The sequence below is a fragment of the Mytilus californianus genome, unplaced genomic scaffold (assembly GCF_021869535.1).
Source record: "Mytilus californianus isolate M0D057914Y unplaced genomic scaffold, xbMytCali1.0.p SCAF_10, whole genome shotgun sequence".
Taxonomy (NCBI): Eukaryota; Metazoa; Mollusca; class Bivalvia; order Mytilida; family Mytilidae; genus Mytilus; species Mytilus californianus.
In genome coordinates, this window is record NW_026262582.1 from 37,891,132 (window position 1) to 37,901,059 (window position 9,928).

At 32.3% G+C, this 9,928-nt stretch overlaps 1 long non-coding RNA gene across 1 annotated transcript; it reads right to left on the reverse strand.

Moving 5' to 3' along the window:
• Positions 1-602: 602 nt before the first annotated feature.
• Positions 603-7,659, reverse strand: LOC127719081 (uncharacterized). The gene is made up of 3 exons (XR_007990157.1): positions 7,584-7,659; positions 3,987-4,068; positions 603-952 (listed from the first exon to the last, which is right to left on the reverse strand). It is a non-coding gene; the product is annotated as an uncharacterized LOC127719081 (long non-coding RNA).
• Between the last annotated feature and the right edge of the window lie 2,269 nt (positions 7,660-9,928).

Sequence of the window (9,928 nt, forward strand, 5' to 3'; positions counted from 1 at the left end):
GCTGTGGATAAGACTGAAAATGTTCTGAAAGACAGAACATGGCCTAATAATGTATTGTTGAGTCTTTAAAGAGCTGTTCAAATCAAATATCTATTTCAGTCCAAAACACTGGACGTTTTCCAAGTTTGTTGCTTGTTGCGGAAACCAGTCCTTTGATATTATTAACGATCAATTGAAAAAAAACCTTGTGTTTCAAACCGAAAGTAAAATACTGATCATGAATACCGAAAATCTGATGAAAAGAAACGTTTTAAGAGTCACGTAAATTGTCTTGCCACAAATAAGTCCTTTAGTTTTCTCGTTTGAAATTTTTAACATTTTAATGTCGGAGCCGTTTATAGTTTACTATACGGTATGAGTTTTTCTCAATGTTGAAGGCCGTATGGTGACCCATAATTGCTAATATCAACGTAAATATTGCTCTGATGGATGGTTGTCTCATTCACACTCATGCTATATCTATGTATTCGAATTTTACACGCACAAATCATGTAATGAAGCAACTATGTTAAATAACATCATTCTGTAAATGAAGTTATTGTAAAATTGTGACTGGCTGTAGAACATTGTTTATCGCATTGTATTACTGGTATAATGGGGCATCATCGTGAATATTCTAGATAAAATATGGTAAACTAACCTATCAAAGAGACATTAAACTTAGTCTCATGAAATCCTCCATTATTCAAAAATCTGCATACATAAAAACCAGTATTTTCGTTTTGAAAATCGAAAATAATCAAATCATAGTTTCTGTCATTTTTCTGAACAAAGTACTTGGACTGGTTCAGTTTCCGGTTTTTTTTATTATTTAAAAAGTAAGGTACATTTTCTTTAGTTGCGTTGTTGACATCTGGTCCTAACCAGGTTCTTGAATCTCCAGAGCCGCAACAATTCAAGATAACTTTTTCTCCCTTTTGAACCCTCACTGGGACTATATCATTTATAATGCCTGAGATTTAAGAATATAAGAATATAATGTTAAGTTGTGTATAATTGTGTCTCTATCTATCAATTTTAGTCGAGAAAGTATTTTTTACGGAAGCTATTTCATTCAAATCTAAAGAAAAGAGATCATGTTTCCTTTCCTATTAGTAATTATCCATTTTTAGATGGTGACGTTCCCTTGTCACCATCTTATGGTATTTATACATCTCAACTTGTTCGATTCGCTCGAGTACTTAACAACGTATTTGATTTTAATGAAAAAAATCCCTGTATTACAGAAAAATTATTACACAAGGGTTTTTGATATCACAAACTTGTCAAAACATTTACTAAATTTTATCATCGGTACAAGGACATTATTCGTAAATATAAATCAACGTGAAGACATCTTATACGTTGAGGTATTTCACATTCAATCTTTTATGGTGATATTCTATACAAAACACAAAAATGTCGTCGTTCACCTCAAAAGCTAACCAAACCTTTAAACAGACTTATCCAGAAGGGATATAATTACGATACTGTTGTCAGGCCATTAAAGATGGCATTTTTTAAAGTTAATATTGATTTACTCATAGGGTCTTTGCATCGGAAATAAACACATTTATTCTAAAAATGTTGTTGGCATGATACAGGTTATGCTCTTCTCATATATATTATGATGGTGTGATACTAAACCCCTAATGGAAGGGATTGTGCTTGATTTTCATATGAAGAAGACATAATCTTTCAATCATTTTAATAGAGGTCTGATGCTGGCATGTCAGTAACTGCTAGTAGTCCTTTCTTAATTTCTGTTATCATTGTCACTCTGCTACCTATTCTAACATTGGATTCGGACTTTTGCTTTGCGTATGTGCGTATTGCTATGTGTATGTTTATTCTACATTGTCTAGAGGTATAGGGGAGGGTTGAGATCTCACAAAACATATTTAACCCCGACGCCTTTTTGCACCTGTCCCAAGTCAGGAACCTCTGGCCTTTGTTAGTCTTATTTGGGTTTATAAATTTGGTTCATCTACATGTTTCGGATTTTAATGTGACGTCCATTTTCTCTGAACTAGTACACATTTTTATGTAAGGGCCAGCTGAAGCCTGCCTCCGGGTGCTGGATTTTCTCGCTGTGTTGAAGACCCATTGGTGGCCTTGGGCTGTTTTCTGCTCTTTGGTCGGGTTGTTGTCTCTTTGACACATTCCCCGTTTCCATTCTCAATTTTATTTAACAATTGACAGGTGACTATAAAATATAACAGGCTTTAACTCGATCCGAGAAGGAATGATCACGCCACTAGTTAGCCCCTTGATTCGAAAACTAATTTTTAAACTAAATATCAAAGTAACATACTTTAAAATGTTAAAAGCATTTTTGTCTGTCAGACATCAGAATTTATATATATGGGCAAAGTATATTTACCACAGAGAATCAAACTTCTAACGTTTACTCAAAAAATTCAAAAACAGTCAAAATAGCCTCATTTTGAAGCATTGACATGAATATTTCGATATGAACTTAGGTTTTATACAAAAAGTTTTTTTTCGGTAAAGGATGTATGTTACAACAATTTAAAGGAGCGTAAATATCTTTCTTGGGTAATGCTCATATCTGTTTTTTCTTCTTCCAAAATGTATGTTTTGGTAACACATGACACATTTGTCAATTTCAACATGTTAATGACAACATAGTAACATTGTAAGTAATCTTTCTCTGCTAATTTGTCCAGTTAAGGTAATTAAACACATGATGATATACAGAATACATTCATAACTTGACACAGACATAGGAGCATGTGAAACTTTTTTAAAGATATCTAGCAATCCCTTATCACTCCATTGTAATTCAACTTATACATTATGTAATAGAAATTTTGAAAAAAAAACTAGTTTGTTGCGCTGTAGTGCAAAGATATGAGATACATTACACTTTTTGAACTTTTACGTTTGTGCGTACCAGATAAAGGTTGGTCCATGCATGATAGAAGAATATACATCATAATACAGATTTTCAGCGAATCCTATTTTTCGTAATGTAAAAGATGAAACGTCGAAAAAGATCACCATATAAAACAATGAATTTTGGACATACTCATTGAAGTCTAAGACAATAAATATGTATTGTAGAAAAGGTTAAATTCGATAAAGGGATATTATAATGATAGTTCGATCACTGACTACCGCTTTGGCTGTGAGGTATGAAAAAATGCATTGAAAAACATAACAAGACCATCGTTTGATTCAATGGAATTCGCCTTAAAGTTTCTTTTGTGTTTGTCTTTTTAAAGTTCGTTAATAGCTGTTACATAGAACAAGAATTCTTGCTTTCAACTTAATGGGTTTGTACTTTCCTGAAGTATTTTTTTTTCTTTTTGTTGCCTTTTAGGTCCATGTGTGTTTTTCTTTTCGTTCAAGTTGACACTGTGATTCATTTGTCTACTTTGACATTACGCAAGTTATTTTCTGTTGTTTTGGAAACATTTCGTTGCTTGTATTATTTAATAAAACTAAATTATTGATCTAAGTTTGGGTTAAATAATATTAGTAATCTTTTAGAAAGTTTTACGGATGCAGTCATCATTTGGTTGACCCTTTTAAAAAATATCTCAGTTAAAAACGAGCGAGTGTATGACCTACTTAGCTGCAATCCGTTCCTTGCTTCCTCATTATGACTTGCAACTCGTAGATCAACAATTGCTCATCCTACCGGGAAACCCATGTTCACTGCCAGTAAGGTATTTATATTGCTCAAAACTTGTTTTTGTTTGTGTATTGTTTAAAAGACTGATGTTTTTGGTTTGTCTTCATTTTTTTTTATATTGGCCATGATGTTGTCTGTCTTCAACTATACATGGTCTTTGATTGATCCCATAGTCTTTCTGTTTTGGGAGATCTAAACATTCATGTTTAAAGTCATGAGTCGCGGTAACGAAGCCAAATATCAACAATATATCTTCTCGTATATTGTTTTCATGTCTTATTATTTTATGTTTGTCATTCGCTGGTGTCTTATTCATGTTAGTCTATTGTTACATTTGTATATATACCTGGCACCATTTGTATATAAACTGTTATCACCATCAAAGTTGTAATTTGTGACATTTTGAAATAACTTTCCATTAGCTATATCTGCAAACAAAAAATCAAGAAAAACTGCTAAAATATTGTTAGTGATACATCATCGAGGTTAGTAAATATTCCAAAAACAGATTTATTGATTGTCATCCATCTGTGCTTTGATAAGAAGCAAGCTTATTCATAATTCATACTGTTTAAACTTTTACAAAATCTGTTTTAAAATATTTTACAATATGATTATGATTCTTGTATTATATACAATACTGTATTATTTGTGTCTTCTGGTTTTTTGTCGTTAAAGTATTCGAAAGTATATTTCTTTCAACGGAGAGCTTTTGAAGATAGTGTAACGTGAAGTACAACAGGGTGCAATTATTCTATCTTTAAATCTGAAAAAATAGGACAAAACGAACATGTTATTACTAAATTACATTTCTTTATAATTCGCCAATATGAATAAACAATGGTATACATTTGTTCATTATTTGGGATTTTTAAGGGGGTACCCAACACTTTGATTAAAATAGAGTTGGCTCGTTTGATTTTTATGAAACTTGGACAAAAAATTTACTTGGATCTGTTGACAAAGTATAAAAATTTCAAAAAATTTTAACCACGCAATTTACAGAAATAAATTTATTAGATATATTGTATATAGCAGTTTGACAAACACTTATTTTGATAATTGGGAGCTTGATTTCTCTTTACTGATAGTCTGTTAATAAAACGTTCAGCTGATTTTTAAACAGGTAAATCCCTTGGGTGTTCTTTATCCCTTATAATTGATTTGACATTGCCGATATATTAAGCTTTTCATTTTGTTACTTAAAAGTATGTGTAGAGAAATTATATGTAAAATTGAAAAACTATTTCGTCTTTCAAACAAGTCAACCCAGATACCAGACTTACACCAGACGAGCGTTTGGTCTACACAAGACAAACACATGGTTGAAAGGCTTAATGAATAACAAAGTTAACTAGTATTGCAAACCAAAAAAATCATCGACACATTTAGTAGCAGACCTTAGTGTTTTGAATATAACTGAAAAATTGCATGAACTGTAAATTTGCAAAAAATGACGGCATCACAGGTATTTCAAAACCATCGATAAACTTTAAAATGAGAAATAAAAACTAGATGTGACCAAAAAGCCATTGTATTTTTAGTCACTCATTCTCATTGTTACAAACTGAAAGACTGAAAAGTATTCTATAGTTATCCTTTCTGAAATAGTGTAAAGGGCGATTCCAGAAATTATGTTGGCCGGAATGAATTTGGTTTCTTACGTGTTTCAATGGGTTAGTACCGCTACCGCTGGTAAAATCGGACGATGTCGTCCAAATAGTAGCTAATGTTGTCATATAGGCGTGACTTTTGATATTAAACTTCTAGCTCATAGAATATAATTATTTGAAAATATGATTGCATCGTCCTTGGGCAAAATGGCCTTAGACGATTTTTGTTTGTCCTGATTGTTTTTCATAGTTTCAATTGTTTGATAGTTTTTGACTTCCAATTTTTAAACTATGCATAATATTTACTACCGAAGTAAAATTGCTGCTGTAGTAAAATTTATCAGAAAATGTAGGGGCTTAAAAGACAAATAAAAATAAACTCAGAAGTGTCTGCTATGGTCTTACGCACTCACGATTAGTGAGTCCAATTTGTACGAAACCTATACACTATAAAACGTATGTATAAGTCATGTCACAAGTTGGGACATCTATACAAAGTATCGATACACTTGTACTGATGGTCGATAATTTCATTGACATACATTTCACCAGTAATAATTATAATTTTAAAAAAAAAATCGTTGAGTGATGCCTTGTTTAATACACGTTTTTATATTAGCATTTATATTAAATAACAAACTATGAAAGCTGGAACTATGAAAGCTGGAACTATTTTGTAGTGGAAGGTGAGAATTTGTTACACCTATTTGGTTTGTTCGGAATGATATAAAGGATAATGAATCCATTAAAGGTTAATCTTACACTGTCGCACGCTTATGGTTCGCTTTATTTGAATTTAATGTGATTTCAATAGTTGGTATATTTACTTAAAATGTTTTAATCGACGTCGGTTAAATTTGTTCATATTTAATGTGCAAATTTTTAGCTGATAAAAAGACAATGCCGTTTTTGAAAAGACATTGCATTGTAGGACTCATTGTGCAATAAAAGTAGCAAAAAAAGATATGGAAACTGATTCTAAAATCATACAAAATACATCATGTTTGATACAAAGCATTTGACTTTAAGATTTATTTCTACGAAAACACAAGAAAAACTAAAAATAACAAATAAGAAATCCTACCTCATGTATAACGAGTTAAGTGTTGGTAAAACACAATCCTTTACAGAACTGTTACATATAAAAATGCATGCACACACATTGAAAATGTTAATACAAAAGATAAAATGTTTTGATTGAAATAATCATATGTAAGTTGATGCATGCATAGAAGAACATGGTTGTCGTTGTCTGTCATATTTTGTTTTGTTTGACTTTCTTATTTGAATTCACATACGGAGGATTCATTTATTTTCGTGGGTACCAATTTTCGTGGATAAGGGCAAAAATCGTATTTTCGTGGATATTTGAATTCGTGGCTTTGCAAGCCAATAGAGAAATCCGTCTTCGTTGAACATTTGTATTCGAGGTGCACGAAATAAACGAAATTTGGTATCCCATGAATAATAATGAATCCACAGTACTATATTTTTATTATGAATGTAAGATGCTGAGGATCAATTTGGTTGGGTTTTTTTCTATATTGCACTAGGTGTCATAGTTGGTATGTTCCTAAATCTTATATTGTGATGTCAAGATGTATAATACAATGTAAGATAAATCAAATTCAGTTTACTATTGTAATTCCTATGATTAACATCTTACTGTGGATTCATTATTATTCGTTGGATACCAATTTTCGTGTATTTCGTGGTTACCAGTAAACTACGAATTTAAATGTTCAACGAATTTCACATTTTCTATAAGGTTGTAAGCAGACACTTCGGCAAATCCACGAAATCAAATATTCACGAAAATGCAAGTTTTTCTCAATCCACGAAAATTGGTACCCTCGAAAATAAATGAATCCACAGTATGTTAAATTAATCACCTGTCGAAGAAATTAGAAGCATTAAAAAAGAGGCAAAAATTACAAAAGGGACATTCAAACTAATCAGTCGAAAAAAAACGATAATGCCATGGCAAAAAAAAAACGACAAAGGGAAAAACCACATTATCAAAAACGCAACAGAGAAAGACTGAGCAACACGGACCCAATGAAAAACTATGGGTGATATCACGTGCATGTGAAGGGTAAGCAGATCCTTCTCAACATGTGTCATCCGTCGTGTTGCTCATGTAAGAAAAAACCCGGTGATAAGTATGTTTCGGAAGGTCACATTCGAGGAACTTTATAACAGAAACAAGTAACCCTCCTGAGACCTTAAAACATCAACATCATGCAAAGACGTAAAATGAATACACATTCAACTAAATAAAAATTGTTTGATAAACTTTTTCAAGATTACTAGTATTTTAAGACCTTTACCATATAGTTATGAAAGTATTTCCTCCACGTTGCCTGTATACACGCTACATCGTTACATAATAGGCCTTTACAATGCGATGATAGATTTTGATAAAACGGAAAATTTAGATTGTGTCGTTTGTTTATAATTACAATGTGTATTGTTTTATTTCCGCCTGTTGACCTTTGGCATCCTTGTGTTTCATTACCAACTTCCTATAGAAAATAAGTCAACAGTCATTTGTTCTTTAACCATTTCAAAACTTCACAAATAACATTTAGGTAGTTTGACCACGTTTACATCCAACAATCATGCAATATATATCATCGAAGTGTGCTTACCACTTTGCATCCATTCCTATATTATAAGTACTTTTATGTGTAAGTTTATTCTATAAGACACAGCTTATTGACCAACTTTTAAACTTTTAAACTACATGATTTCATAAAATTGACAAAATTTAAAACGTATAATTTATTTCTTGTATGTGGGTCACGATGAGCTACTTTATCTAGTAAATTCTCAACGAAACAAGTTACCAAAGCTCTAAAATCAAAGAAAGCCGTTTTCAAATCAAGTAAGAAGTTAATAATTGGTTCCAAAATCAATATACTGAAAACGCAGACACAATCTTGATAAAGTGCATCTAAACAAACCCCTTTACCTGTTAAATTTCCAATTTCCTAACAAAGTCAAATTCCTGAAGTTAACTGCTGAATTGTTACAAAACAACTGTAAAAGAATTCGGAGGTTTCCCACGTTATTTATGGTGTGAAAAGCTTTATATTTATCCTACGCGTTAATTTCCAATTATCATATGTATACTTTGCCAGGATATTGGCAGTTCATCACAAAAAAGCTAATGTCTTTCCGGGGTTTCAGGTAACAGATAACGTAGAGAGGTAAAGTAGAAAAGATGAAGATCATGAGGATTACAAATTAGATTTAAGTAGTATGACAAGAGGCGCAGTAAGAATGAGTTGACTTGGAATAGTCAACTCTGATGTGTTACAGGATCTCAGCATTGAACCCTTAATTGTACTGTTGGGTTGCAGTTTGAGCAGCATATTCACTGTGGTGTAAATTATTATACTAGGATTGCTACGTCTTAGCAAAATGTCAGCAGCCGCTATGTCAGTGAAATACAGTCACAAGGTAAATATAAACTGCAATAGACAAAAGACCAAACTTCAGTAACTCCAGCAATACAAATGTTGTATTGTTAAGTCACTTAAACATGACAACAAAAAATTATACTAAATATTAAAGCTTTCAGATAAAAGATATAAGAGAAGTCTCTGTCACAATGTGTTATACAGTTAGGATAATAAAAAAAGTGTCAAAATCTCATAACTCCCATACAAATTGTGTATTCAAAATGACAGTAGAGAACGGCTGCGTACAAATGATGACAAACGATCAGAAAACCTGTCTTCGTAATGTGTAATTGTATTACGAGAGTCTAAAATGTTGAAAGTTCTATAAATACTATAAAATTTGTCGAACCAGGATGACGGTAGAGTATGGTCTCCCACATATGCAAGCTAACCTTGTCGATCGAATGCAATCCTCTATTTTAATTTTCGAATAACTAGCTGTGGCTTATAGAATAATAAACAGATATTAATTTTAAATCACATATGTTTACGCATGTCTTCAACCATTAACGTTTCGGTATACTGATAATACATGAAGGAAGCAAATTTGTAAGAACTTATGTCGACAATATACATTCCAAGAGATGGTTGTAAACGTGATTGAAATGGTCTGCATTTTATTTGTTATGTATTAAAATTGGTTAAAAAAAACAATATATTGATGACTTATTTCCACAGGAAGTTGTAAAAGAGGGACGAAAGATACCAGAGGGACAGTCAAACTCATAGATCGAAAACAAACTGACAACGCCATGGCCAAAAATAAAGAGACAAACAGACAAATAATAGTACAGATGACACAACATAGAAAACTAAAGACTAAGCAACACGAACCCCACCAAAAACTGGGGGTGATCTCAGGTGCTCCGGAAGGGTAAGCAGATCCTGCTCCACATGTTGCACCCGTCGTGTTGCTTATGTTATTACAAATCCGGTAAATGTAGAACAATAATACTAAAAGGTCAATACGCGGAAATTAAAAAATACGCAATGTAACTATAAACAAACGACACAAACTCAATATCCTATTTCTCTGCAATTAAAATTTGTCAAACACTTCATCGAAAACTAAAGACAGAGCAACGTGAACATAACCAAACAAGGGATGGTCTCAGGTGCTCCGAAAAGGTGGGCAGGTCCTGTTCCGTATGTTACAGATGACGTCTTACGCCTATAAAATACTACCCGAATGTTATCGTTTTCGTCTT